The 27,287-nt window shown below is 48.5% G+C and overlaps 16 non-coding genes across 16 annotated transcripts; all 16 read right to left on the reverse strand.

Annotated features, from left to right (window-relative positions):
- Window positions 1-3,319: 3,319 nt before the first annotated feature.
- Window positions 3,320-3,475, reverse strand: LOC138601646 (U1 spliceosomal RNA). The gene has a single exon (XR_011309141.1). It is a non-coding gene; the product is annotated as a U1 spliceosomal RNA (small nuclear RNA).
- Window positions 3,476-14,974: 11,499 nt separating this feature from the next.
- On the reverse strand, window positions 14,975-15,138 carry LOC138601607 (U1 spliceosomal RNA). Its single transcript, XR_011309104.1, has one exon. It is a non-coding gene; the product is annotated as a U1 spliceosomal RNA (small nuclear RNA).
- A 658-nt stretch (window positions 15,139-15,796) lies between these two features.
- LOC138601312 (U1 spliceosomal RNA) lies at window positions 15,797-15,960 on the reverse strand. Its single transcript, XR_011308826.1, has one exon. It is a non-coding gene; the product is annotated as a U1 spliceosomal RNA (small nuclear RNA).
- Window positions 15,961-16,618: 658 nt separating this feature from the next.
- On the reverse strand, window positions 16,619-16,782 carry LOC138601304 (U1 spliceosomal RNA). Its single transcript, XR_011308819.1, has one exon. It is a non-coding gene; the product is annotated as a U1 spliceosomal RNA (small nuclear RNA).
- Window positions 16,783-17,440: 658 nt separating this feature from the next.
- On the reverse strand, window positions 17,441-17,604 carry LOC138601313 (U1 spliceosomal RNA). Its single transcript, XR_011308827.1, has one exon. It is a non-coding gene; the product is annotated as a U1 spliceosomal RNA (small nuclear RNA).
- A 658-nt stretch (window positions 17,605-18,262) lies between these two features.
- On the reverse strand, window positions 18,263-18,426 carry LOC138601315 (U1 spliceosomal RNA). Its single transcript, XR_011308829.1, has one exon. It is a non-coding gene; the product is annotated as a U1 spliceosomal RNA (small nuclear RNA).
- Window positions 18,427-19,084: 658 nt separating this feature from the next.
- Window positions 19,085-19,248, reverse strand: LOC138601316 (U1 spliceosomal RNA). Its single transcript, XR_011308830.1, has one exon. It is a non-coding gene; the product is annotated as a U1 spliceosomal RNA (small nuclear RNA).
- A 659-nt stretch (window positions 19,249-19,907) lies between these two features.
- On the reverse strand, window positions 19,908-20,071 carry LOC138601325 (U1 spliceosomal RNA). The gene has a single exon (XR_011308839.1). It is a non-coding gene; the product is annotated as a U1 spliceosomal RNA (small nuclear RNA).
- Window positions 20,072-20,729: 658 nt separating this feature from the next.
- Window positions 20,730-20,893, reverse strand: LOC138601599 (U1 spliceosomal RNA). Its single transcript, XR_011309096.1, has one exon. It is a non-coding gene; the product is annotated as a U1 spliceosomal RNA (small nuclear RNA).
- Window positions 20,894-21,551: 658 nt separating this feature from the next.
- On the reverse strand, window positions 21,552-21,715 carry LOC138601317 (U1 spliceosomal RNA). The gene has a single exon (XR_011308831.1). It is a non-coding gene; the product is annotated as a U1 spliceosomal RNA (small nuclear RNA).
- Window positions 21,716-22,373: 658 nt separating this feature from the next.
- LOC138601318 (U1 spliceosomal RNA) lies at window positions 22,374-22,537 on the reverse strand. Its single transcript, XR_011308832.1, has one exon. It is a non-coding gene; the product is annotated as a U1 spliceosomal RNA (small nuclear RNA).
- Window positions 22,538-23,195: 658 nt separating this feature from the next.
- Window positions 23,196-23,359, reverse strand: LOC138601337 (U1 spliceosomal RNA). The gene has a single exon (XR_011308850.1). It is a non-coding gene; the product is annotated as a U1 spliceosomal RNA (small nuclear RNA).
- Window positions 23,360-24,017: 658 nt separating this feature from the next.
- Window positions 24,018-24,181, reverse strand: LOC138601600 (U1 spliceosomal RNA). Its single transcript, XR_011309097.1, has one exon. It is a non-coding gene; the product is annotated as a U1 spliceosomal RNA (small nuclear RNA).
- A 659-nt stretch (window positions 24,182-24,840) lies between these two features.
- Window positions 24,841-25,004, reverse strand: LOC138601349 (U1 spliceosomal RNA). The gene has a single exon (XR_011308861.1). It is a non-coding gene; the product is annotated as a U1 spliceosomal RNA (small nuclear RNA).
- A 658-nt stretch (window positions 25,005-25,662) lies between these two features.
- Window positions 25,663-25,826, reverse strand: LOC138601601 (U1 spliceosomal RNA). The gene has a single exon (XR_011309098.1). It is a non-coding gene; the product is annotated as a U1 spliceosomal RNA (small nuclear RNA).
- Window positions 25,827-26,484: 658 nt separating this feature from the next.
- On the reverse strand, window positions 26,485-26,648 carry LOC138601360 (U1 spliceosomal RNA). Its single transcript, XR_011308872.1, has one exon. It is a non-coding gene; the product is annotated as a U1 spliceosomal RNA (small nuclear RNA).
- Between the last annotated feature and the right edge of the window lie 639 nt (window positions 26,649-27,287).

The following is a 27,287-nucleotide window of genomic DNA, read 5'->3' on the forward strand; positions in this document are numbered from 1 at the left end:
AGCCTGTTCTGCCAGAGCCTAACCTTTGAATGATGTTTGTTTTTTTGGAAGCACCATGTACGTTTTTCTCCCACTGGATTGCTCCGGAATTAATATAAATGTTCGCTTCTCTTCCAGTCGTGATCAAATGTTAAATAAATAGACCCGTTCAAACTTAAGCATTCACTCGAGCTGCTTCTCTCTGTTTTACAGCTGCAGCCGTGTTACTTTATTTTTCTAAAAACATGCTCGTCTTTGCTGAACGTCCGCATGAGGATATCGATGAGGATTTGTGATGCAGGAGGATCTCTTTTTGGGTATCGTTGCCATGGTCCATTAATGCTGGCTTTTTATAGTCAGCATGCACGCACTTAACTCCGGCTGAACCTACTCAGAGTCTGAGTCTACTCACCACCTTGCTCACACAATCAGTATAAAGCAGATCAATCCAGGCTCTAATTTTTTGCCCAAAACCAAAACTGATCAGAATCTCTTTTAAATAGACATGATTTATCCTATCAAAGGCTTTTTCTAAGTCAAGTCCACAGATACACAGTGTCAAGCTGCGGTCTTTTGCATAGAGGTATGAGTCCCTCACCAACGCCAAACTGTCACTCATAGACCGCCTTGCTATAGCAAAAGTTTGATCATCCCCCACCACCTCCTCTGCCACCTCCTGTAATCGAAAGAAGAGGGCTTTGGCCAGGATCTTTCGATCCACCCCCAGCAATGTAAGGGGGCACCAGTTCTTAAGCTCTTTCTTATCCCCCTTTTTAAAGAGGAGGGAGATGGTACCTCCCCTCAGGGATAGTGGTAGTTTCTCCAAGCAGAGACTCTCATTGAACATGTCTAACAGAGAGTACTTCAATTCTTCCCAAAAGGTGGTGTAAAATTCTTTTGGCAAGCCATCCGCCCCTGGGGCCTTGTTGTTTTGCATACTACAAATGGCTTTGGTCAATTCATTGATAGATAGTGCCTTTTCAAGATTTTTCTCAGAATGACCCACAGTTTTATTTACTTTGGAAAGGAGGCTGTCCAAATCCTCACTCCTGTACAGGTCTGTATAAAAGGCGCATACACTGTCGAGTATCTCTTGGGTATCTGAAAGTACATCTCCATCTGGATGTGTAAGGGATTCTATCACATTTCTTGGCCGTGCTAGTTTTTAAAAAAAATACCTTGAACATTTCTCGTTCTCTTCCATGTATTGCACTCTGCTGCGCATTAAAAGTCCCTTACTGGCTTCGGTAGAGAGACGTAACATTTCCCTTTTGAGCTCCACTATGCTTTCGGCAACATCAAACCCTACATGGGACATTGTGTATAGGCGCTGTCATTTTGCCTGCTGTTTTAAAAGAGTAAAGCGCTTTTTTCTAGCTACTCTCTTACCCTCTTGTATGAAAAAGTTCCTTGCTCTCGCTTTCACCTCTTCCCACCACTCCACTACAGAATTAAAGGCAAACTGAAGTGAGGACCACTGTTTTAATTTAGCCCTAAATTTTCCAACCACTTTTTGGTCTTGAAGTAAGCACACATCCAGTTTCCAAGCACCTACACCTTTTTTAACCTTTTGTTGAAATACGAGGGAACAATCAATTTTGGCATGATCACAAAAAAACACAGGTTTGACTGATGCATTAGAAACCAGTAACCCCTTTGATGTGAATAGGAAGTCTAGTCTTGAGTGGGTTGTGCCATTTGACCATGTGTACCCCAGTGAGCTAGGTTTCATGACACGAAAGGTGTCTGTTAGTTGAAAGTCTTGCATTAGGTTTTTCAGGACCTCAGAGCTGGAATCCAGTTTAAGTGGTGGTGGTTAACCTGTCTTTTTTTATCCACCAGGCAATAGAAATCACCACCCAATATGACCTCTCTGCCACATGAAAGGAGTGGCTGCATCGCCTTCAGAGTCTCCAAACGATCTTGGAGTTCAGCAGGACAATACACATTAATTATTCTCATGTTAACATGATTCCATTCAATATCAATACAAAGCAGCCTACCATCTATTATGCGCTGCACCCTCTGGATGTTAAAGCCCTGTCCCTTAAATAAGACTGCAACCCGAGATGACTGTTTTTTTTTATTGCCAGACCATACAGAAGGGCCGTGGCCCCATCTATCCTGAAAGGCCTTATAATTGTCTCTGAATTATAGGGTTTTTTTCTTTGTGCTGGTTGCCTAGAGACTGGCACCGGAGAGGGGAGGCCTCCAGGATGTCTCCTGCCTCCTGGAGTGTCACTGGCCGAGTCTTCTGCCCTATGCCCAGGTCTGGTTTGAGATCTTGGAGAGAGGTTGCTTGGTTCAGGGTTGAGGCTATCTCATATTCTTTGGACTCCTCTGGGTCTTCAGCAATGAGCTCAGCACTCCAGTCAGTGTTTGTCTCTGGTTCAGAGGTCTCACCCCCCTGGTTTGGGAAGAGGGCATCCACTGACTGTTGGAGGTCAGTACTTGGTGGTTCAGGCTCATGATTGGGGCCCAGGATTGAAAACTGGTTGAAGTTAGGTTCTTCAGCAGACATCACACAGATCCTGGTAGTGGTGAACTTCACTCGATTGGCGTAGGCTTGAGGACAATCTTTGAAACGATGGTTTGTAGAAGAACAGAGGTTACATTTCACCGGTGTTTTGCATTGTGCGGTTGTGTGGTCTGTGGCTTTACAGCTCTTGCAGGTGTCTTGGGTGCATGTGGCAGCAAGGTGGTCAAGGCTTCCACATTCTCTGCATTCTTTGGGCTGACCATGGTAAAACACAGAGCCCCGGAACGCCCCCATCTGGATTGAGCTCGGGAGATGTTGAAGAGCATCATCAACCCTGTTCAGACGAGCTTGAAAACGCCTGGTGCCCGCCTTGATCCCATCAATGTCCATAACTTCCATGCCATTAATCACAGTACAATATCTCGGCATCCATGTCCAAACATCTTGATTTCGTACTTTTTCAGAAAAAATCATTAAATGAACTGTCTTCAAGTCTCTCTCTGCAAGTGGGGTTAGGGTAATCTTGTTGAAACTTGCAACTGACCTCTTTTTCCTGTCAAATCTTTCCAGGCAGCTTTCAAAGTGTTGCTCAGTTGTAAAGATGACCTTGAAGATTTTCTTTCCTGGATAGGCAAAGATGTAATCCAGCTGGTTGGTGGAAAAACCAAGCTCTTTCTGCAGGATCTGTCGACTGAACTGCAGGCGGTCCATTTGCAAATCTTCCAGAAGATCAAAGCGAACTGCTTTCCTCCGGGAGAATGGATTCTGTCAAGTAGCCATGGTGTGAAGGTTTGGTGGGTAAGCTCAGCAGTTAGCAATGATACTCCTAGGACTCCTTTTTTTCCCCTTCAACACAACAATCAGGGGAGAGCGCGAACGCAGTCCCCCACTACCACAAATTATGCAGCCGAGATTCCCACATTTGGGGAATTTGCAGCGGTCAGCACAGCCGGAGTGCAATGGCTAAGCCTCGCCCTGGGTGAACTTTTAAATTTTAAAATTTTTCAAGGTTTTTATTTGTCCATTTCAGGGTTGATCACAAATGAGTACAGTTTTACAGACCTTTAACATTTCTGCTCAATGGTTACAGACATTACAATTTTTTTCCTATTACATGGCGGAAAATGTAAATCAAAAGCAATGAGTTATTTGTTACAACTACATTATAAAGGCATTAGGAACCTTCCACATTTGTACCTTTTCTCTGTTGTCTTCACTGCTTTTGTCTTTCAACAAGTAATCTTGAATCATGTACATCATGCTTTTTAACACAGTTTCTTGAGGTACCCGGTGTTTCTTAAACACTAAAATGTTTCTTGCTCTCCACAAACTGTCCTTCACGCTGTTTATCACAACCCACCACCTGTCTATGTTTACTGACGATGTACCTTCTAGATAGCCATAAGCTATGTCTTCATAGTTTAATGGACGTCGGTAGAGGTCTTGCAACCACAAGCCTACCAAAGCCCATATGCCCCGTGCAAAGCCACAAGTCCAAAACAGATGTTTTACTGTTTCTTCTACTGCACAGGTTTGTCTGGGGCACATGGTGCTTCTTGAGCAATGCCTCCTCTCCCGGAAGGCTGCAGTGGGCAAGCACTGGTGAACTATCTGCCAGGCTAGATCTTTATGGTTGTTGGTCAAGATTTTGTTGTTTACATTAGACCATGTTAACTGACATTGTTTCTCTATCAGTCTGCCAGCTGGAGCCATCCTAGAGAGCTGAGGAGTCAAAGCTGTTTCTCACTGCTGCTCTTGTTAGTTTGTTCTGTGGAATTTCAGACAGTGCCGTTACCAACTTTTTAGTTATACAAGCATACATTTCTGGACAGTTATCAGAGTGTGGGATGTTCTGTCTAGCTCTTCTACCCCATGCTGCAAGTACTTTTCGACCAACCCAAAGGCCTGCAAAATATCCCCATAAGGACTCAAAGTTGTTGCTCAGAAATGCTTTTAAAATTGGTGTTACAAACATGGCCTTCAGTTTTGCTTCAATCTCCGGAACTGCTCTCCCCCCCTTTTCTACTGGTCTGTACATGGTCTCCCTTTTTAACTTCTCTTTTTTCCCTCCCCAAATGAACTGGAATATGATTTTCCTCCGTGACACCGTGATTTTATAGGGTACTGGAAGAGTTTTTGCTAAATACGTTAATGAAGCGATTACCTCTGCTTTTACAACCAAAATCTTTCCAGTAAGTGTTAATTCTCTGTCTTTCCACTGCATCAATTTTCCTTGTACTTTTGCTAGTTTTGCTTTCCAGTTGGTCACCTCCATATCCTTTCCAATATGTACTCCCAAAACCTTAATGGTGTCTTTGCTTTGGGACACACCCCACTGTTCAATTGTCTCTTTCCAGTTCACATAAAGAATTTCGCTTTGTTCTTTGTTAACCTTTGTGCCTGAGGCAGAAGTGAAATTTCCGCATACTGTTAAAGTCTCATTTATGGACCTATTATCTGTTAACAGTAGGGCCAGATCATCCATATAGAGACTTAATTTTGCTTCTTTGCCATCGCTACCTGGGAAAGGTAGTCCTCTTATGTTACTATTCTGCCGTATAGCGCAGGCCAATGGTTCAAGCGCTAATATAAACAGAAGTGGTGAAAGGGCGCAGCCTTGTCTCACTCCTGATGATATGTTAAAGGGAGTAGTAGTTTTCCCATTAACCATCACCACACTGTTAATATCTGATTACAATAGATTTACCCAATTTTGAAAGGCCTGGCTAAAATTAAAATTGGCAAGAACAGATTTCAAATATTTGTGACTAATGCTGTCGAAAGCCTTTTCCAAATCCACTCCCAAAATGCACAGTGGAAGTTTTCGGTCTTGACAATAAAGATATGAATCTCGGATTTGGGCCAGGCTATCCATCATATGACGGCCTTATACTCCACAAGTTTGTTCAATGCTTATTATTTTTCCAATCTGAGACTGTATTCGAAAGAAGAGTGCCTTTGACAATATTTTAACATCCACTCCCAGCAGAGTAACTGGTCTCCAATTCTTAAGGTCATTTTTTTGTCCTTTCTTGAATAGAAGAGATATAACCCCTCTGCGCATTGATGGTGGAAGTACACCTTTTCAAAATGATTCTTCATATACTGCTAATAGAGGCTTTTTAAGTTGTTCCCAAAAGGTGGCGTAATACTCCTTTGGAAGCCCATCCAAGCCAGGAGACTTGTTGTTCTGCATACTTAACATGGCTTTTGTTATGTCTGAAATTGTTAGCTCTTTCTCTAAATGTTCTCTATCAGTTTCCTCTATTTTTTTGGTCAGTTTGGAGAGAAAAAAGTTTGTCTCAACATCACAGGTATCTCTTTCTACATAGAGTTTACTATAAAAGGAATGGACCTCATTGAGTATGTCTTTAGGGTCATTAAGTTCATTCCACCACTTGACAAGTGGAGGGAAGTTCGGTAAGAGGCTCTGTCAGTATTGGCGTTTTACCCACGTTTTAAGCCGTTTTTACTGTCACAGTTTTTAGCCTCGTTTTTGTGATCCTATCCTGTTTTAACCGGACAAAAGCTTTTAGTAATCGCACGCTTCGTTGTGAAGTTATAGGCCAACTCCACAACACGGAAGTCTTCCGGCCTGTGAAAACGCCGGTATGCGCTGTCAGCTGTCAAGCTACTGCATCGCTTTTCTTTTATCTTAAGTGATCAGTGCTTTTACGGATTCTACTCCCTGCTGCGGATTTTTACAACCTTTTACTGCTTTTACGGACTGCCAAGGATTCTGGACTTTTATCACATTTACTTTATTACGGACGGAGGGCTATGGCTACTGATGGATCTGAGTGCGCCTCCTGCTGCCTTACCGTTTCAATGATGAAGAAAAGCATCGCTTCAATGAAGGCCGAGCTCAGAGAGAAAGATAAGCTCATCTTGGGGTTTTCCACTGTTGCCACGGCCCAGGCGAAACACCTTGCAGTCCTGAGCTCGTCTGGAGATGGCTACCGCAATGGGACCTGCCGTTCTCACTGCTCCGCGCCAACTTCAGAACTGTTCTTTAACGATCACACTGTGCCGTGGCCTGGCTCCACGATCACCGGTACTCCAGAGCCAGAGGCCGCTTCAGTCCTGCAGGAGGATCCGTGGCTTCGTCTGGGAGCGAAGCCCAAAGCAACGGCCGGCTCTACTGACTGCCAGGTACCCGTGGAGACACAGGCATGTGTCAACGGAGCTGACGTGGAAGCCCCGGTGAGTTCGACTCCACGTCAACCGGAGCCCTGGTCGGTGGCATGTAGGGATAAACACTGTGCAAAGCTTCCCGCCCCTTTCTCTCCACCTCTGGACCTCCCGCTGGCCAACAGGTTCGGCATTCTGAGCATGCAGGACTTCCCTCCTCTGGTTGGACCCTCTCCTCAGCTTCCATCGCAGGCGGTTAAGTCCGCCTCCTCCTCCGCCCGCCGCAGGTTGCTGAAGGAGGCCGTGAGGAAGAGAAACTCCGGAGGACTCATCCATCCGAAGGCAGCAGGGGTCCCCTCTGCTAGGAAAGGAACCATCACTTCGCTGCAGAGGTCCCCGGTCACGACCAGCCAGCCACACCCTGCGGCTTCCCAATCCGATGGCTCAGCATCCGTGGACACGGCGGTGGCTGGCTCGCCACACTCGTCTGCCCGGCCACGCACTGTGGGGGGTGCACCGTCCTCACATAGGTACTCCCACCTGTCTCCTCTTCGTCCCCTTCTCCCCCCGACCACTTTGATAGTGGGGGACAGCATCACCAGGAACATTCGCTTTTTTAATGCCACTACACACTGTTTTCCTGGAGCCACAGTCCAGGGCATCCGGGAGAAACTACCTGAGTTGCTGCACTCACTTCCATCCTCCATAAAACGGGTGATAATCCATGTGGGCTGCAATGACACGAATCGTCAGCAATCCGAGTTGACAAAAAGGGATTTCAACGACCTTTTTAGCCTTTTAAAAAACTGTGGGAAGGCTGTTTTTATCAGTGGCCCCCTGCCAACGCTGTCCCGCGGGGATGAGTGTTTTAGCAGGCTCCGCTACCTCAACACCTGGCTCCGGTTCGCCTGCGGAGCTCACAACTTTGTTTTTATGGACAACTTTAATCTGTTTTGGAACCGTCCCTCCTTTTACAGGAATGACGGCGTCCACCCTAACAGTCTGGGCAGCTCCATGTTAAGGGCTAACATGCAGTATATTGTCCGATACACTCCACGTGATTGACTATTTACATTGCACACCCCTGTACCTGAGCCTCCTTCTTCTTCTCCGTCCACAACACCAGCTGCTCACAGTACCTTCCCACTCACTAGCTCCCCCTACAGGTCCCAGTTACCTCTACCACCCCCACCGGACATTTTTCCCATTCAGACCATTACAGGCAGACGTTTTCCCCGGGCACACACACAGAGTGGTTTTAACAGAGACAATCTTGCATATGTTGACATTTCACCTCCCTGTGGTCATGAGCGTGCGTTCAGCACGAACATTAACCTGGCCGTGCTGAACGTGCGCTCTCTTTTAAACAGAACTTTTATTATAAATGACTTGATTTTAGACAACAAGTTAGATGGGATTCTTTTAACAGAGACATGGCTTGGCACAGAGGCACCAGTTGTTCTCACCGAGGCTTGCCCACCAAATTTTAACTTTTTATTTTCTATCAGGGGAGGTAAGAGAGGAGGGGGAACTGCATCCATTTTTAAAAACACATTAACATCAAAGGAAGGTTGTTTTAACAGTTACTCGTCATTTGAGTATCACGCCTTTGTTTTCAGCAGTCCTCCTGTTCTCTGCATCACTGTTTACAGACCACCCCATCACTCCACTTCTTTTATCAGTGAATTTTCAGAGCTTTTATCGATCATACACACCACCTACAATAGAATTTTAATAACTGGCGATTTTAACTTACACGTCGACAACATCTCGGACCCACTGTCCCGAGAATTTTTAAACCTTTTAAATTGTATGGATTTTAACCAGCACGTGACACAGCCGACCCACAACAGAGGACACACCCTGGACCTGGTCATTACCTATGGCCTCTCCACTGGTGTGTCCTCTGTTGTTGACCTGGCTGTGTCCGACCACTACTGTGTGTATTTTAACATCGCCAGTTTTAACCACCAGGAGGCCCCGGTGAGAACAGTGAGGAAACGCTACATAACTTCTGAGGTGGCTGCAAATTTTATCGAGATTTTACAGAGCACTCCTGCTGAAATCTTACCTGCACCCTGTGATTTTATTGCTGACAATTTTAACAGGAAATTAAAATTAGCTTTGGACTCTGTGGCTCCACTTTTAACAAAAACAATAAGAACAAAACCTTTACCCCCGTGGAGAAATGAGGAAATTAAAAAATCAAAAACACAATGCAGGAGTGCGGAGAGAAGGTGGAGAAAAAATAATCTAACAGTCCATTATCAGATATTTCGTGAACATCTCAAATCGTACAATAAAACAGTCAAACAGGCAAGAATATCCCATTTCTCAAAACTCATCACAGACAACAAAAATAACCCCAAATTTCTTTTCTCCACCTTCGATCTTTTAACCAACACCAATTTTAAAAAATCCTCAGAGTCACCAACAGACGCCCTCTGCGAGGACTTTGCAGACCACTTCAGAAGTAAAATCGATGACATCAGATCCAGTCTTTTAGCACATCAGAATGTAACTTTTATCACACCTGGACAGTCGCTTTTATCTGAGGAAACACTGGAGAGTTTTGTCCTGGTTGATGCAAGGACACTTGGTCGAGTTTTCTCCCAGGTAAACCCAACAACCTGCCTTTTAGATCCAATTCCCACATCACTTTTAAAGACATTTTATGGATTCTTCGAGGAACAGATTTTAAATATAGTAAATTGCTCTCTTCAGACGGGTGTCTTCCCCGCTGCCTTCAAAACGACAGTAGTGAAGCCCCTTCTGAAGAAGAGCAATTTAGATCCCAACATTTTTAATAATTACCGACCTGTATCCAACTTACCGTTTTTAAGTAAAATTTTAGAAAAACTGGTTTTTAAGCAACTAAATGACTTCTTAAATAGAAACAATATTTTAGAGAATTATCAATCTGGTTTTAGGATGAACCACAGCACCGAGACAGCCCTTTTAAAGATCTTAAATGACATCAGGTGTGACGCAGACTCACAGAAACTCACAGTCTTGGTTCTACTGAATCTAAGCGCCGCCTTTGACACAGTAGACCATCACATTTTATTAAAAAGACTCAGGAACCTGGTCGGCCTCTCCGGTACTGTTTTTAATTGGTTCAGTTCTTATCTCACAGATCGATCGTTCTCTGTAAGTATGGATACATGTTCCTCTAGAACACATGAAATTAGGTGTGGGGTGCCCCAAGGGTCAATTTTAGGTCCAATTCTTTTTAATCTTTATATGCTTCCACTTGGGGACGTCATCAGGAGGCACGCCATCAATTTTCACAGCTACGCTGATGACACGCAGCTGTACATTATCATGTCTCCTGATGACACAGGGCCTATTGATACCCTTTTAAACTGTATTTTAGATATTAAGTCATGGATGGCAGAGAATTTCCTACAGCTCAACCAGGATAAAACAGAAGTTTTAATCATTGGACCTGAAGGCAAGAGAGAGAAACTTTTACCAAAACTGCAGGATTTTAAACTATCGCAATACTTAAAGAATCTGGGCGTCATTTTTGACTCTGAGCTCACTTTTATGCCACACATTAAAAACGTAACAAAAACAGGTTTTTATCATCTTAAGAATATTGCCAGAGTCTGCCCGTTTCTCTCTCAGGCTAACACGGAGGTGCTGATGCATGCTTTTATCTCTTGTCGTTTAGACTATTGTAATGCCCTGCTCTCTGGTCTTCCCAAAAAGACTATCTCGAACTTACAATTGCTACAAAACTCAGCCGCACGTGTGCTGACAAGGACCAGAGGGCGGGAGCACATTACACCAGTTTTAAAGTTGCTGCATTAGCTCCCCGTGTGTTTCAGGATCGATTTTAAGGTTATTTTATTAGTTTTTAAGTGTCTCAATGGTCTTGCGCCATCTTATCTATCTGAACTGCTTTTACCATATCAACCCTCGCGGACCCTGAGGTCCTCCGGCACCGGCCTTTTAGTCATTCCTAAAGTCAGAACAAAAACCCATGGTGAGGCAGCATTCAGTTACTGTGGCCCACGCTTGTGGAACAGCCTGCCGGAGAGCATCAGGACCACAGAGACTGTTGATATTTTTAAAAAGAAGCTCAAGACTCACTTTTTCAACTTGGCTTTTAACTGATTTATCCTATTCTTTTAACTATTTTATTCTATTTTTAATATCTAATAATTTTATTGATTTATTCTTAATTCTTTTTGCACTTTATTGCTTTTATCTTATTTTTTCTATTTTTATCATTTTATTTCTTACATTTATCTCAGCCTATCTTATTGTCTTTTAGCCTTTTACTTTTTAGCTCCAGTGTTTCCTCATGGGAGCCCTCCACACTGGGAGTTGTGTCTGGTCTGCCCGCGGGGACGTCATCCTGGAGATCCCTCAGGCCCGGAGGACCGTGGGGCTCTGCACCTTGTGCGGAGTCTATCCCGGTCTTTCCGGGTCGGGGTGGTCTCTGTGGGTGGCACTCCTTGTGGGCGTAGACTGTGACCCCTTCCGATGCGGATGGCTCCCATAGGTGGCGTTTTCCTCACCTGTTCCTCAGTGTCCTGCCATGTCTCTCTACCATGTTTTATCCTGAGTGCGTGCGTGTGTGTGGGTGGGTGTATGTGTGTGAGTGTGTATGTGCGTACGTGTACATGCGTGTCTGTATTTGTGTGTGATAAAGTGTATGTGTGCCTCTGCGGGTGGGTCGGGATGGGCAAGTTTCCAGTATTTGTATTATTGTGATATGTTTTTAATTCTAGTGATATGATTTTAATTTTTCTGTGAAGCACTTTGTGTTGCATTCTTTTTGCATGAAAGGTGCTATATAAATAAAGTTTGATTTGATTTGATTTGATTCCCTTCCTCATCTTTTAAATGTTGAATTGATTGTCTCGTCTTAAGTAGTCTCCGAAAGAAATATGTTGTACATTTTTCATTTTCTTCCAAATGTTTTTCTCTACTTTTAATCAGAACTCCTTTACTTTTTTCATTAAAAACCTTCATCATATCTTTTTTTTAACTTTGTTATATCATCCCCCACCGGGAAACCTAGGTTGAGGAGGTTATAACAGCGTTGAAGTTTGGCCTGCATCCTCTTCTGTCTCTCACGATTTTTTTGTCCCAGTTTCCTACCTTCAAAATTAAAAAACCTCATGGTTCTACTGTGGGCGGCTCAGTGGTAGAGTCAGTCGTCTTTCAATCGGAAGGTCGGAGGTTCGATCCCCAGCTCCCTCAGGCTACATGTCGAAGTGTCCTTGGGCAAGACACTGAACCCCAAATTGCTCCCGGTGGCATAGCCAACGGGTATGAATGTGATATCTGATTGACAGTTGGGCACTTTACGTAGCAGCCTCTGCCATCAGTGTGTGAATGGGTGAATGTTATATGTAGTGTAAAAGCAGCTTTGAGTGGTCGCAAAGACTAGAAAAGTGCTATATAAGTACAGTCCATTTACCATTTAAGTTTTATGTTTCCCACCAGTCCCCCAAAGTATCAAAAAGGGACTGCAAAGTAAACCATTGCTCCAATTTGTTTTAATATTTTGAAACCACCACTGAATTGTTTAACAAACTGATGTTAAGTTTCCAAGGACAGGGACCTAATTTTGAGGCTGCTGGGATGTTGAGGCTGCAGGTTAGTCTATGGTGGTCCGAAAAGGGGACCGGGTCAACTACGCAGGAAACTGTCCATGTGTGCCCTGGGTCATTGGGGTTCAACATTTTGTACACATCTGTTAGATGAAAGTCTTCCATGACGCTTGTCAATACATGTGAGCTTGCATCAAGTCCAGTAACAGATTGAGAAGATGAAATTCTGTCTCTTTCATGTATAATACAGTTAAAATCACCCCCAATGATTACTTCCCTTCCACAACAGATCAATGACTGAAGGGTCTGGATTGTTACAATGCGATCTTAAAATTGCTACACCTGAGGCTCGATTCTTATTGTCACCAGACCAAAACGATTCCCCTTCCTTTCATCTGTCTTTGAATTTTTTATAGTTCTCCATAAAAGGAAGAGAACATTCTTGCAATAAAAAAATATCTCCACCACCATCATGTAGAAGGTTAAAAACAGACTTTTAACAGGCACTTTATTGGGTCATTCAGGCCTCTGGTGTTTATGGTTACTATTTTGAGGGGTGTGCTGTAATCTTATTGGAAGTAAGGGCTGTTCAGAATCTGATGGTCAGTCCTTTGAGGCGTTTTCACCTTTTTCTTTTTCTTCTTTTGGGATTTCCAGTCCTGATGGCCAACCTTTTCCACTCCATCGTCTTCATCTTTCATTTGTGTGACTTCGGAGAAGGCGGATAAACAATGAGAGTCCAGGGGAGTTGGCCAACCCTCTCCATCTGGACTCATTGTTGGGGACTCATTGGGTGTTGGGGGGTTTGTTGGCTGTTGGTTTGGGGTCTTTGATATACAGCTTTGAGGTAGAGTTTTCAGATTGCGGTGACAGACCTGCCAACATCAGGTCCAGAAGGTCTCAACAATCTTTTGCCGATATAGTGGTTGTAGTTGTAGGGGCCTGGATAGGCTGGCCTGATGTTATGCTCTCCTGGCTTTCCTTTTCCTTCTGGGTCTCCTTTGTAGGGTGTGTGGTTTGGTTGGAGGTGGATGTTGATGGGATAGCTGGCATAAACTCTGGTGCAAGATAAGAATCATCACTCCAGTCTCTCTGAGTGTGTTCCTCTTCTGTGTTCCTCCGGTTCATCAGCAATGAGCTCAGCACTCCAGTCAGTGCTTGTCTCTGGTTCAGAGGGCTCCCCCCCCTGGTTTGACAAGAGGGCATCCACTGACTGTTGGAGGTCAGCACTTGGTGGTTCAGGCTCATGATTGGGGCCCAGGCTTGAAAACTGGTTGGAGTTAGGTTCTTCAGCAGACATCACACAGATCCTGGCAGTGCTGAACTTCACTCGATTGGCGTAGGCTTGAGGACAATCTTTGAAACGATGGTTTGTAGAAGAACAGAGGTTACATTTCATCAGTGTTTTACGTTGTGCGGTTGTGTGGTTGTGTGGTCTGTGGCTTTACAGCTCTTGCAGGTGTCTTGGGTGCAAGTGGCAGCAAGGTGGTCAAGGCTTCCACATTTTCTGCATTCTTTTGGCTGACCTTGGTAAAACACAGAGCCTCGGAACGCCCCCAGCTGGATTGAGCTCGGGAGATGTTGAAGAGCACCATCAACTCTGTTCAGACGAACTTGAAACCGCCTGGTGCCCGTCTTGATCTCATCAATGTCCATAACTTCCATGCCATTAATCACAGTACAATGTCTCGCCATCCATGTCCAAACATCTTGATTTCGTACTTTATCAGAAAAAATCATAACATGGACGGTCTTCAAGTCTCTCTCTGCAAGTGGGGTTAGGGTAATCTTGTTGAAACCTGCAACTGACCTCTTTTTCCTGTCAAATCTTTCCAGGCAGCTTTCAAAATGTTGCTCAGTCGTAAAGATGACCTCGAAGATTTTCTGTCCTGGATAGGCAAAGATCATCCAGCTGGTTGGTAGAAAAACCAAGCTCTTTTTGCAGGATATGTCGACTGAACTGCAGGCGGTCCATTTGCAAATCTTCCAGAAGATCAAAACGAACTGCATTCCTCCGGGAGAATGGATTCTGTCCAGTAGCCATGGTCTGACGGTTTGGTGGGTAAGCTCAGCAGTTAGCGATGATAGCACTTGTAGCTCTCTGGCCAGGTTTTGAAATCCTTCTTGATCATGGTATCTCCCCTGCCAGGTAAGTATGAGTTGGAACCATCACAGACAGGGGACTCACTCCCAGACATGGCCCCCTGGCTGACGGTGCCCAGCACACATAATCCCCGAGTTGGGGGCCTTTAGCATTAGCTCACCTTCACCTGCTACCAAAGTTGCTGAAAAGTTCAAAACACTGCTGCAATTTGACCAGGGTGTGCGGCACACACGCTCTGTCCCTTTGTTTCCTTCTCCCAGCATTAATTGCTCTAGCAAAAAAGAGATTAAAAAAAGACACAACACAACTCGGAATAGCTACTCGGCAAGCCGTTTCTGTCTCTGAGAAAGCAAACACCGTCCAGCAACCGCGCACAAGCCTAAAACCTAAGCATGCCAGCGAGGGAAGAATGTCCAGAGCACATTTCTTCCACAAAGACAGAACAATCTCGGAGAGGAGGACACGCAATTCATTCTGTCCCCTCCAAAGGGCCGCACCCACTTCTTGCTGCCATCGCGACCGCGGCTTCACAGCGTACATCAGACATCTCTGCACAGCAAGGCTGCCACTTTCTGGACTAACCGCAAAAGTAACCCGAGGCCTCTAAATGAACACGCCCACAAACACGCTGACTCACCAGTCGGGAAAACGCGCAGCACAGGCACAGCCGAGGAGGACTCCTTTTTTTTCTCTTTCCTTCAACACAACGATCAGGGGAGAGCGCGAACGCAGTGCCCCACTACCACAAATTATGCAGTCGAGATTCCCACATTTGGGGAATTCGCAGCGGTCAGCACAGCCGCAGTGCAATGGCTGAGCCTCGCCCTGGGTGAACCACCTTCTTGATCATGGTATCTCCCCTGCCAGGTAAGTATGAGTTGGAAGCGTCAGAGACAGGGGACTCACTCCCAGACACGGCCCCCTGGCTGACGGTGCCCAGCACGCATAATCCCCGAGTTGGGGGCCTTTAGCATTAGCTCACCTTCACCTGCTACCAAAGTTGCTGAAAAGTTCAAAACACTGCTGCAATTTGACCAGGGTGTGCGGCACACACGCTCTGTCCCTTTGTTTCCTTCTCCCAGCATTAATTGCTCTAACAAAAAAGAGATTAAAAAAAGACACAACACAACTCGGAATAGCTACTCGGCAAGCCGTTTCTGTCTCTGAGAAAGCAAACACCGTCCAGCAACCGCGCACAAGCCTAAAACCTAAGCATGCCAGCGAGGGAAGAATGTCCAGAGCACATTTCTTCCACAAAGACAGAACAATCTCGGAGAGGAGGACACGCAATTCATTCTGTCCCCTCCAAAGGGCCGCACCCACTTCTTGCTGCCATTGCGACCGCGGCTTCACAGCGTACATCAGACATCTCTGCACAGCAAGGCTGCCACTTTCTGGACTAACCGCAAAAGTAACCCGAGGCCTCTAAATGAACACGCCCACAAACACGCTGACTCACCAGCCGGGAAAACGCGCAGCACAGGCACAGCCGAGGAGGACTCCTTTTTTTTCTCTTTCCTTCAACACAACGATCAGGGGAGAGCGCGAACGCAGTCCCCCACTACCACAAATTATGCAGTCGAGATTCCCACATTTGGGGAATTCGCAGCGGTCAGCACAGCCGCAGTGCAATGGCTGAGCCTCGCCCTGGGTGAACCACCTTCTTGATCATGGTATCTCCCCTGCCAGGTAAGTATGAGTTGGAAGCGTCAGAGACAGGGGACTCACTCCCAGACACGGCCCCCTGGCTGACGGTGCCCAGCACGCATAATCCCCGAGTTGGGGGCCTTTAGCATTAGCTCACCTTCACCTGCTACCAAAGTTGCTGAAAAGTTCAAAACACTGCTGCAATTTGACCAGGGTGTGCGGCACACACGCTCTGTCCCTTTGTTTCCTTCTCCCAGCATTAATTGCTCTAGCAAAAAAGAGATTAAAAAAAGACACAACACAACTCGGAATAGCTACTCGGCAAGCCGTTTCTGTCTCTGAGAAAGCAAACACCGTCCAGCAACCGCGCACAAGCCTAAAACCTAAGCATGCCAGCGAGGGAAGAATGTCCAGAGCACATTTCTTCCACAAAGACAGAACAATCTCGGAGAGGAGGACACGCAATTCATTCTGTCCCCTCCAAAGGGCCGCACCCACTTCTTGCTGCCATCGCGACCGCGGCTTCACAGCGTACATCAGACATCTCTGCACAGCAAGGCTGCCACTTTCTGGACTAACCGCAAAAGTAACCCGAGGCCTCTAAATGAACACGCCCACAAACACGCTGACTCACCAGTCGGGAAAACGCGCAGCACAGGCACAGCCGAGGAGGACTCCTTTTTTTTCTCTTTCCTTCAACACAACGATCAGGGGAGAGCGCGAACGCAGTCCCCCACTACCAAAAATTATGCAGTCGAGATTCCCACATTTGGGGAATTCGCAGCGGTCAGCACAGCCGCAGTGCAATGGCTGAGCCTCGCCCTGGGTGAACCACCTTCTTGATCGTGGTATCTCCCCTGCCAGGTAAGTATGAGTTGGAAGCGTCAGAGACAGGGGACTCACTCCCAGACACGGCCCCCTGGCTGACGGTGCCCAGCACGCATAATCCCCGAGTTGGGGGCCTTTAGCATTAGCTCACCTTCACCTGCTACCAAAGTTGCTGAAAAGTTCAAAACACTGCTGCAATTTGACCAGGGTGTGCGGCACACACGCTCTGTCCCTTTGTTTCCTTCTCCCAGCATTAATTGCTCTAGCAAAAAAGAGATTAAAAAAAGACACAACACAACTCGGAATAGCTACTCGGCAAGCCGTTTCTGTCTCTGAGAAAGCAAACACCGTCCAGCAACCGCGCACAAGCCTAAAACCTAAGCATGCCAGCGAGGGAAGAATGTCCAGAGCACATTTCTTCCACAAAGACAGAACAATCTCGGAGAGGAGGACACGCAATTCATTCTGTCCCCTCCAAAGGGCCGCACCCACTTCTTGCTGCCATCGCGACCGCGGCTTCACAGCGTACATCAGACATCTCTGCACAGCAAGGCTGCCACTTTCTGGACTAACTGCAAAAGTAACCCGAGGCCTCTAAATGAACACGCCCACAAACACGCTGACTCACCAGTCGGGAAAACGCGCAGCACAGGCACAGCCGAGGAGGACTCCTTTTTTTTCTCTTTCCTTCAACACAACGATCAGGGGAGAGCGCGAACGCAGTCCCCCACTACCACAAATTATGCAGTCGAGATTCCCACATTTGGGGAATTCGCAGCGGTCAGCACAGCCGCAGTGCAATGGCTGAGCCTCGCCCTGGGTGAACCACCTTCTTGATCATGGTATCTCCCCTGCCAGGTAAGTATGAGTTGGAAGCGTCAGAGACAGGGGACTCACTCCCAGACACGGCCCCCTGGCTGACGGTGCCCAGCACGCATAATCCCCGAGTTGGGGGCCTTTAGCATTAGCTCACCTTCACCTGCTACCAAAGTTGCTGAAAAGTTCAAAACACTGCTGCAATTTGACCAGGGTGTGCGGCACACACGCTCTGTCCCTTTGTTTCCTTCTCCCAGCATTAATTGCTCTAGCAAAAAAGAGATTAAAAAAAGACACAACACAACTCGGAATAGCTACTCGGCAAGCCGTTTCTGTCTCTGAGAAAGCAAACACCGTCCAGCAACCGCGCACAAGCCTAAAACCTAAGCATGCCAGCGAGGGAAGAATGTCCAGAGCACATTTCTTCCACAAAGACAGAACAATCTCGGAGAGGAGGACACGCAATTCATTCTGTCCCCTCCAAAGGGCCGCACCCACTTCTTGCTGCCATCGCGACCGCGGCTTCACAGCGTACATCAGACATCTCTGCACAGCAAGGCTGCCACTTTCTGGACTAACCGCAAAAGTAACCCGAGGCCTCTAAATGAACACGCCCACAAACACGCTGACTCACCAGTCGGGAAAACGCGCAGCACAGGCACAGCCGAGGAGGACTCCTTTTTTTTCTCTTTCCTTCAACACAACGATCAGGGGAGAGCGCGAACGCAGTCCCCCACTACCACAAATTATGCAGTCGAGATTCCCACATTTGGGGAATTCGCAGCGGTCAGCACAGCCGCAGTGCAATGGCTGAGCCTCGCCCTGGGTGAACCACCTTCTTGATCATGGTATCTCCCCTGCCAGGTAAGTATGAGTTGGAAGCGTCAGAGACAGGGGACTCACTCCCAGACACGGCCCCCTGGCTGACGGTGCCCAGCACGCATAATCCCCGAGTTGGGGGCCTTTAGCATTAGCTCACCTTCACCTGCTACCAAAGTTGCTGAAAAGTTCAAAACACTGCTGCAATTTGACCAAGGTGTGCGGCACACACGCTCTGTCCCTTTGTTTCCTTCTCCCAGCATTAATTGCTCTAGCAAAAAAGAGATTAAAAAAAGACACAACACAACTCGGAATAGCTACTCGGCAAGCCGTTTCTGTCTCTGAGAAAGCAAACACCGTCCAGCAACCGCGCACAAGCCTAAAACCTAAGCATGCCAGCGAGGGAAGAATGTCCAGAGCACATTTCTTCCACAAAGACAGAACAATCTCGGAGAGGAGGACACGCAATTCATTCTGTCCCCTCCAAAGGGCCGCACCCACTTCTTGCTGCCATCGCGACCGCGGCTTCACAGCGTACATCAGACATCTCTGCACAGCAAGGCTGCCACTTTCTGGACTAACCGCAAAAGTAACCCGAGGCCTCTAAATGAACACGCCCACAAACACGCTGACTCACCAGTCGGGAAAACGTGCAGCACAGGCACAGCCGAGGAGGACTCCTTTTTTTTCTCTTTCCTTCAACACAACGATCAGGGGAGAGCGCGAACGCAGTCCCCCACTACCACAAATTATGCAGTCGAGATTCCCACATTTGGGGAATTCGCAGCGGTCAGCACAGCCGCAGTGCAATGGCTGAGCCTCGCCCTGGGTGAACCACCTTCTTGATCATGGTATCTCCCCTGCCAGGTAAGTATGAGTTGGAAGCGTCAGAGACAGGGGACTCACTCCCAGACACGGCCCCCTGGCTGACGGTGCCCAGCACGCATAATCCCCGAGTTGGGGGCCTTTAGCATTAGCTCACCTTCACCTGCTACCAAAGTTGCTGAAAAGTTCAAAACACTGCTGCAATTTGACCAGGGTGTGCGGCACACACGCTCTGTCCCTTTGTTTCCTTCTCCCAGCATTAATTGCTCTAGCAAAAAAGAGATTAAAAAAAGACACAACACAACTCGGAATAGCTACTCGGCAAGCCGTTTCTGTCTCTGAGAAAGCAAACACCGTCCAGCAACCGCGCACAAGCCTAAAACCTAAGCATGCCAGCGAGGGAAGAATGTCCAGAGCACATTTCTTCCACAAAGACAGAACAATCTCGGAGAGGAGGACACGCAATTCATTCTGTCCCCTCCAAAGGGCCGCACCCACTTCTTGCTGCCATCGCGACCGCGGCTTCACAGCGTACATCAGACATCTCTGCACAGCAAGGCTGCCACTTTCTGGACTAACCGCAAAAGTAACCCGAGGCCTCTAAATGAACACGCCCACAAACACGCTGACTCACCAGTCGGGAAAACGCGCAGCGCAGGCACAGCCGAGGAGGACTCCTTTTTTTCCCTCTTTCCTTCAACACAACGATCAGGGGAGAGCGCGAACGCAGTCCCCCACTACCACAAATTATGCAGTCGAGATTCCCACATTTGGGGAATTCGCAGCGGTCAGCACAGCCGCAGTGCAATGGCTGAGCCTCGCCCTGGGTGAACCACCTTCTTGATCGTGGTATCTCCCCTGCCAGGTAAGTATGAGTTGGAAGCGTCAGAGACAGGGGACTCACTCCCAGACACGGCCCCCTGGCTGACGGTGCCCAGCACGCATAATCCCCGAGTTGGGGGCCTTTAGCATTAGCTCACCTTCACCTGCTACCAAAGTTGCTGAAAAGTTCAAAACACTGCTGCAATTTGACCAGGGTGTGCGGCACACACGCTCTGTCCCTTTGTTTCCTTCTCCCAGCATTAATTGCTCTAGCAAAAAAGAGATTAAAAAAAGACACAACACAACTCGGAATAGCTACTCGGCAAGCCGTTTCTGTCTCTGAGAAAGCAAACACCGTCCAGCAACCGCGCACAAGCCTAAAACCTAAGCATGCCAGCGAGGGAAGAATGTCCAGAGCACATTTCTTCCACAAAGACAGAACAATCTCGGAGAGGAGGACACGCAATTCATTCTGTCCCCTCCAAAGGGCCGCACCCACTTCTTGCTGCCATCGCGACCGCGGCTTCACAGCGTACATCAGACATCTCTGCACAGCAAGGCTGCCACTTTCTGGACTAACCGCAAAAGTAACCCGAGGCCTCTAAATGAACACGCCCACAAACACGCTGACTCACCAGTCGGGAAAACGCGCAGCACAGGCACAGCCGAGGAGGACTCCTTTTTTTTCTCTTTCCTTCAACACAACGATCAGGGGAGAGCGCGAACGCAGTCCCCCACTACCACAAATTATGCAGTCGAGATTGCCACATTTGGGGAACTCGCAGCGGTCAGCACAGCCGCAGTGCAATGGCTGAGCCTCGCCCTGGGTGAACCACCTTCTTGATCATGGTATCTCCCCTGCCAGGTAAGTATGAGTTGGAAGCGTCAGAGACAGGGGACTCACTCCCAGACACGGCCCCCTGGCTGACGGTGCCCAGCACGCATAATCCCCGAGTTGGGGGCCTTTAGCATTAGCTCACCTTCACCTGCTACCAAAGTTGCTGAAAAGTTCAAAACACTGCTGCAATTTGACCAGGGTGTGCGGCACACACGCTCTGTCCCTTTGTTTCCTTCTCCCAGCATTAATTGCTCTAGCAAAAAAGAGATTAAAAAAAGACACAACACAACTCGGAATAGCTACTCGGCAAGCCGTTTCTGTCTCTGAGAAAGCAAACACCGTCCAGCAACCGCGCACAAGCCTAAAACCTAAGCATGCCAGCGAGGGAAGAATGTCCAGAGCACATTTCTTCCACAAAGACAGAACAATCTCGGAGAGGAGGACACGCAATTCATTCTGTCCCCTCCAAAGGGCCGCACCCACTTCTTGCTGCCATCGCGACCGCGGCTTCACAGCGTACATCAGACATCTCTGCACAGCAAGGCTGCCACTTTCTGGACTAACTGCAAAAGTAACCCGAGGCCTCTAAATGAACACGCCCACAAACACGCTGACTCACCAGTCGGGAAAACGCGCAGCACAGGCACAGCCGAGGAGGACTCCTTTTTTTTCTCTTTCCTTCAACACAACGATCAGGGGAGAGCGCGAACGCAGTCCCCCACTACCACAAATTATGCAGTCGAGATTCCCACATTTGGGGAATTCGCAGCGGTCAGCACAGCCGCAGTGCAATGGCTGAGCCTCGCCCTGGGTGAACCACCTTCTTGATCATGGTATCTCCCCTGCCAGGTAAGTATGAGTTGGAAGCGTCAGAGACAGGGGACTCACTCCCAGACACGGCCCCCTGGCTGACGGTGCCCAGCACGCATAATCCCCGAGTTGGGGGCCTTTAGCATTAGCTCACCTTCACCTGCTACCAAAGTTGCTGAAAAGTTCAAAACACTGCTGCAATTTGACCAGGGTGTGCGGCACACACGCTCTGTCCCTTTGTTTCCTTCTCCCAGCATTAATTGCTCTAGCAAAAAAGAGATTAAAAAAAGACACAACACAACTCGGAATAGCTACTCGGCAAGCCGTTTCTGTCTCTGAGAAAGCAAACACCGTCCAGCAACCGCGCACAAGCCTAAAACCTAAGCATGCCAGCGAGGGAAGAATGTCCAGAGCACATTTCTTCCACAAAGACAGAACAATCTCGGAGAGGAGGACACGCAATTCATTCTGTCCCCTCCAAAGGGCCGCACCCACTTCTTGCTGCCATCGCGACCGCGGCTTCACAGCGTACATCAGACATCTCTGCACAGCAAGGCTGCCACTTTCTGGACTAACCGCAAAAGTAACCCGAGGCCTCTAAATGAACACGCCCACAAACACGCTGACTCACCAGTCGGGAAAACGCGCAGCACAGGCACAGCCGAGGAGGACTCCTTTTTTTTCTCTTTCCTTCAACACAACGATCAGGGGAGAGCGCGAACGCAGTCCCCCACTACCACAAATTATGCAGTCGAGATTCCCACATTTGGGGAATTCGCAGCGGTCAGCACAGCCGCAGTGCAATGGCTGAGCCTCGCCCTGGGTGAACCACCTTCTTGATCATGGTATCTCCCCTGCCAGGTAAGTATGAGTTGGAAGCGTCAGAGACAGGGGACTCACTCCCAGACACGGCCCCCTGGCTGACGGTGCCCAGCACGCATAATCCCCGAGTTGGGGGCCTTTAGCATTAGCTCACCTTCACCTGCTACCAAAGTTGCTGAAAAGTTCAAAACACTGCTGCAATTTGACCAAGGTGTGCGGCACACACGCTCTGTCCCTTTGTTTCCTTCTCCCAGCATTAATTGCTCTAGCAAAAAAGAGATTAAAAAAAGACACAACACAACTCGGAATAGCTACTCGGCAAGCCGTTTCTGTCTCTGAGAAAGCAAACACCGTCCAGCAACCGCGCACAAGCCTAAAACCTAAGCATGCCAGCGAGGGAAGAATGTCCAGAGCACATTTCTTCCACAAAGACAGAACAATCTCGGAGAGGAGGACACGCAATTCATTCTGTCCCCTCCAAAGGGCCGCACCCACTTCTTGCTGCCATCGCGACCGCGGCTTCACAGCGTACATCAGACATCTCTGCACAGCAAGGCTGCCACTTTCTGGACTAACCGCAAAAGTAACCCGAGGCCTCTAAATGAACACGCCCACAAACACGCTGACTCACCAGTCGGGAAAACGCGCAGCACAGGCACAGCCGAGGAGGACTCCTTTTTTTTCTCTTTCCTTCAACACAACGATCAGGGGAGAGCGCGAACGCAGTCCCCCACTACCACAAATTATGCAGTCGAGATTCCCACATTTGGGGAATTCGCAGCGGTCAGCACAGCCGCAGTGCAATGGCTGAGCCTCGCCCTGGGTGAACCACCTTCTTGATCGTGGTATCTCCCCTGCCAGGTAAGTATGAGTTGGAAGCGTCAGAGACAGGGGACTCACTCCCAGACACGGCCCCCTGGCTGACGGTGCCCAGCACGCATAATCCCCGAGTTGGGGGCCTTTAGCATTAGCTCACCTTCACCTGCTACCAAAGTTGCTGAAAAGTTCAAAACACTGCTGCAATTTGACCAGGGTGTGCGGCACACACGCTCTGTCCCTTTGTTTCCTTCTCCCAGCATTAATTGCTCTAGCAAAAAAGAGATTAAAAAAAGACACAACACAACTCGGAATAGCTACTCGGCAAGCCGTTTCTGTCTCTGAGAAAGCAAACACCGTCCAGCAACCGCGCACAAGCCTAAAACCTAAGCATGCCAGCGAGGGAAGAATGTCCAGAGCACATTTCTTCCACAAAGACAGAACAATCTCGGAGAGGAGGACACGCAATTCATTCTGTCCCCTCCAAAGGGCCGCACCCACTTCTTGCTGCCATCGCGACCGCGGCTTCACAGCGTACATCAGACATCTCTGCACAGCAAGGCTGCCACTTTCTGGACTAACCGCAAAAGTAACCCGAGGCCTCTAAATGAACACGCCCACAAACACGCTGACTCACCAGTCGGGAAAACGCGCAGCACAGGCACAGCCGAGGAGGACTCCTTTTTTTTCTCTTTCCTTCAACACAACGATCAGGGGAGAGCGCGAACGCAGTCCCCCACTACCACAAATTATGCAGTCGAGATTGCCACATTTGGGGAACTCGCAGCGGTCAGCACAGCCGCAGTGCAATGGCTGAGCCTCGCCCTGGGTGAACCACCTTCTTGATCATGGTATCTCCCCTGCCAGGTAAGTATGAGTTGGAAGCGTCAGAGACAGGGGACTCACTCCCAGACACGGCCCCCTGGCTGACGGTGCCCAGCACGCATAATCCCCGAGTTGGGGGCCTTTAGCATTAGCTCACCTTCACCTGCTACCAAAGTTGCTGAAAAGTTCAAAACACTGCTGCAATTTGACCAGGGTGTGCGGCACACACGCTCTGTCCCTTTGTTTCCTTCTCCCAGCATTAATTGCTCTAGCAAAAAAGAGATTAAAAAAAGACACAACACAACTCGGAATAGCTACTCGGCAAGCCGTTTCTGTCTCTGAGAAAGCAAACACCGTCCAGCAACCGCGCACAAGCCTAAAACCTAAGCATGCCAGCGAGGGAAGAATGTCCAGAGCACATTTCTTCCACAAAGACAGAACAATCTCGGAGAGGAGGACACGCAATTCATTCTGTCCCCTCCAAAGGGCCGCACCCACTTCTTGCTGCCATCGCGACCGCGGCTTCACAGCGTACATCAGACATCTCTGCACAGCAAGGCTGCCACTTTCTGGACTAACCGCAAAAGTAACCCGAGGCCTCTAAATGAACACGCCCACAAACACGCTGACTCACCAGTCGGGAAAACGCGCAGCACAGGCACAGCCGAGGAGGACTCCTTTTTTTCCCTCTTTCCTTCAACACAACGATCAGGGGAGAGCGCGAACGCAGTCCCCCACTACCACAAATTATGCAGTCGAGATTCCCACATTTGGGGAATTCGCAGCGGTCAGCACAGCCGCAGTGCAATGGCTGAGCCTCGCCCTGGGTGAACCACCTTCTTGATCGTGGTATCTCCCCTGCCAGGTAAGTATGAGTTGGAAGCGTCAGAGACAGGGGACTCACTCCCAGACACGGCCCCCTGGCTGACGGTGCCCAGCACGCATAATCCCCGAGTTGGGGGCCTTTAGCATTAGCTCACCTTCACCTGCTACCAAAGTTGCTGAAAAGTTCAAAACACTGCTGCAATTTGACCAGGGTGTGCGGCACACACGCTCTGTCCCTTTGTTTCCTTCTCCCAGCATTAATTGCTCTAGCAAAAAAGAGATTAAAAAAAGACACAACACAACTCGGAATAGCTACTCGGCAAGCCGTTTCTGTCTCTGAGAAAGCAAACACCGTCCAGCAACCGCGCACAAGCCTAAAACCTAAGCATGCCAGCGAGGGAAGAATGTCCAGAGCACATTTCTTCCACAAAGACAGAACAATCTCGGAGAGGAGGACACGCAATTCATTCTGTCCCCTCCAAAGGGCCGCACCCACTTCTTGCTGCCATCGCGACCGCGGCTTCACAGCGTACATCAGACATCTCTGCACAGCAAGGCTGCCACTTTCTGGACTAACCGCAAAAGTAACCCGAGGCCTCTAAATGAACACGCCCACAAACACGCTGACTCACCAGTCGGGAAAACGCGCAGCACAGGCACAGCCGAGGAGGACTCCTTTTTTTTCTCTTTCCTTCAACACAACGATCAGGGGAGAGCGCGAACGCAGTCCCCCACTACCACAAATTATGCAGTCGAGATTGCCACATTTGGGGAACTCGCAGCGGTCAGCACAGCCGCAGTGCAATGGCTGAGCCTCGCCCTGGGTGAACCACCTTCTTGATCATGGTATCTCCCCTGCCAGGTAAGTATGAGTTGGAAGCGTCAGAGACAGGGGACTCACTCCCAGACACGGCCCCCTGGCTGACGGTGCCCAGCACGCATAATCCCCGAGTTGGGGGCCTTTAGCATTAGCTCACCTTCACCTGCTACCAAAGTTGCTGAAAAGTTCAAAACACTGCTGCAATTTGACCAGGGTGTGCGGCACACACGCTCTGTCCCTTTGTTTCCTTCTCCCAGCATTAATTGCTCTAGCAAAAAAGAGATTAAAAAAAGACACAACACAACTCGGAATAGCTACTCGGCAAGCCGTTTCTGTCTCTGAGAAAGCAAACACCGTCCAGCAACCGCGCACAAGCCTAAAACCTAAGCATGCCAGCGAGGGAAGAATGTCCAGAGCACATTTCTTCCACAAAGACAGAACAATCTCGGAGAGGAGGACACGCAATTCATTCTGTCCCCTCCAAAGGGCCGCACCCACTTCTTGCTGCCATCGCGACCGCGGCTTCACAGCGTACATCAGACATCTCTGCACAGCAAGGCTGCCACTTTCTGGACTAACCGCAAAAGTAACCCGAGGCCTCTAAATGAACACGCCCACAAACACGCTGACTCACCAGTCGGGAAAACGCGCAGCACAGGCACAGCCGAGGAGGACTCCTTTTTTTTCTCTTTCCTTCAACACAACGATCAGGGGAGAGCGCGAACGCAGTCCCCCACTACCACAAATTATGCAGTCGAGATTCCCACATTTGGGGAATTCGCAGCGGTCAGCACAGCCGCAGTGCAATGGCTGAGCCTCGCCCTGGGTGAACCACCTTCTTGATCGTGGTATCTCCCCTGCCAGGTAAGTATGAGTTGGAAGCGTCAGAGACAGGGGACTCACTCCCAGACACGGCCCCCTGGCTGACGGTGCCCAGCACGCATAATCCCCGAGTTGGGGGCCTTTAGCATTAGCTCACCTTCACCTGCTACCAAAGTTGCTGAAAAGTTCAAAACACTGCTGCAATTTGACCAGGGTGTGCGGCACACACGCTCTGTCCCTTTGTTTCCTTCTCCCAGCATTAATTGCTCTAGCAAAAAAGAGATTAAAAAAAGACACAACACAACTCGGAATAGCTACTCGGCAAGCCGTTTCTGTCTCTGAGAAAGCAAACACCGTCCAGCAACCGCGCACAAGCCTAAAACCTAAGCATGCCAGCGAGGGAAGAATGTCCAGAGCACATTTCTTCCACAAAGACAGAACAATCTCGGAGAGGAGGACACGCAATTCATTCTGTCCCCTCCAAAGGGCCGCACCCACTTCTTGCTGCCATCGCGACCGCGGCTTCACAGCGTACATCAGACATCTCTGCACAGCAAGGCTGCCACTTTCTGGACTAACCGCAAAAGTAACCCGAGGCCTCTAAATGAACACGCCCACAAACACGCTGACTCACCAGTCGGGAAAACGCGCAGCACAGGCACAGCCGAGGAGGACTCCTTTTTTTTCTC

This window comes from Semicossyphus pulcher, unplaced genomic scaffold (genome assembly GCF_022749685.1).
Source record: "Semicossyphus pulcher isolate SPU_LCO1_2020_fin unplaced genomic scaffold, fSemPul1.0.p SCAF_21, whole genome shotgun sequence".
Classification (NCBI taxonomy): domain Eukaryota; kingdom Metazoa; phylum Chordata; class Actinopteri; order Labriformes; family Labridae; genus Semicossyphus; species Semicossyphus pulcher.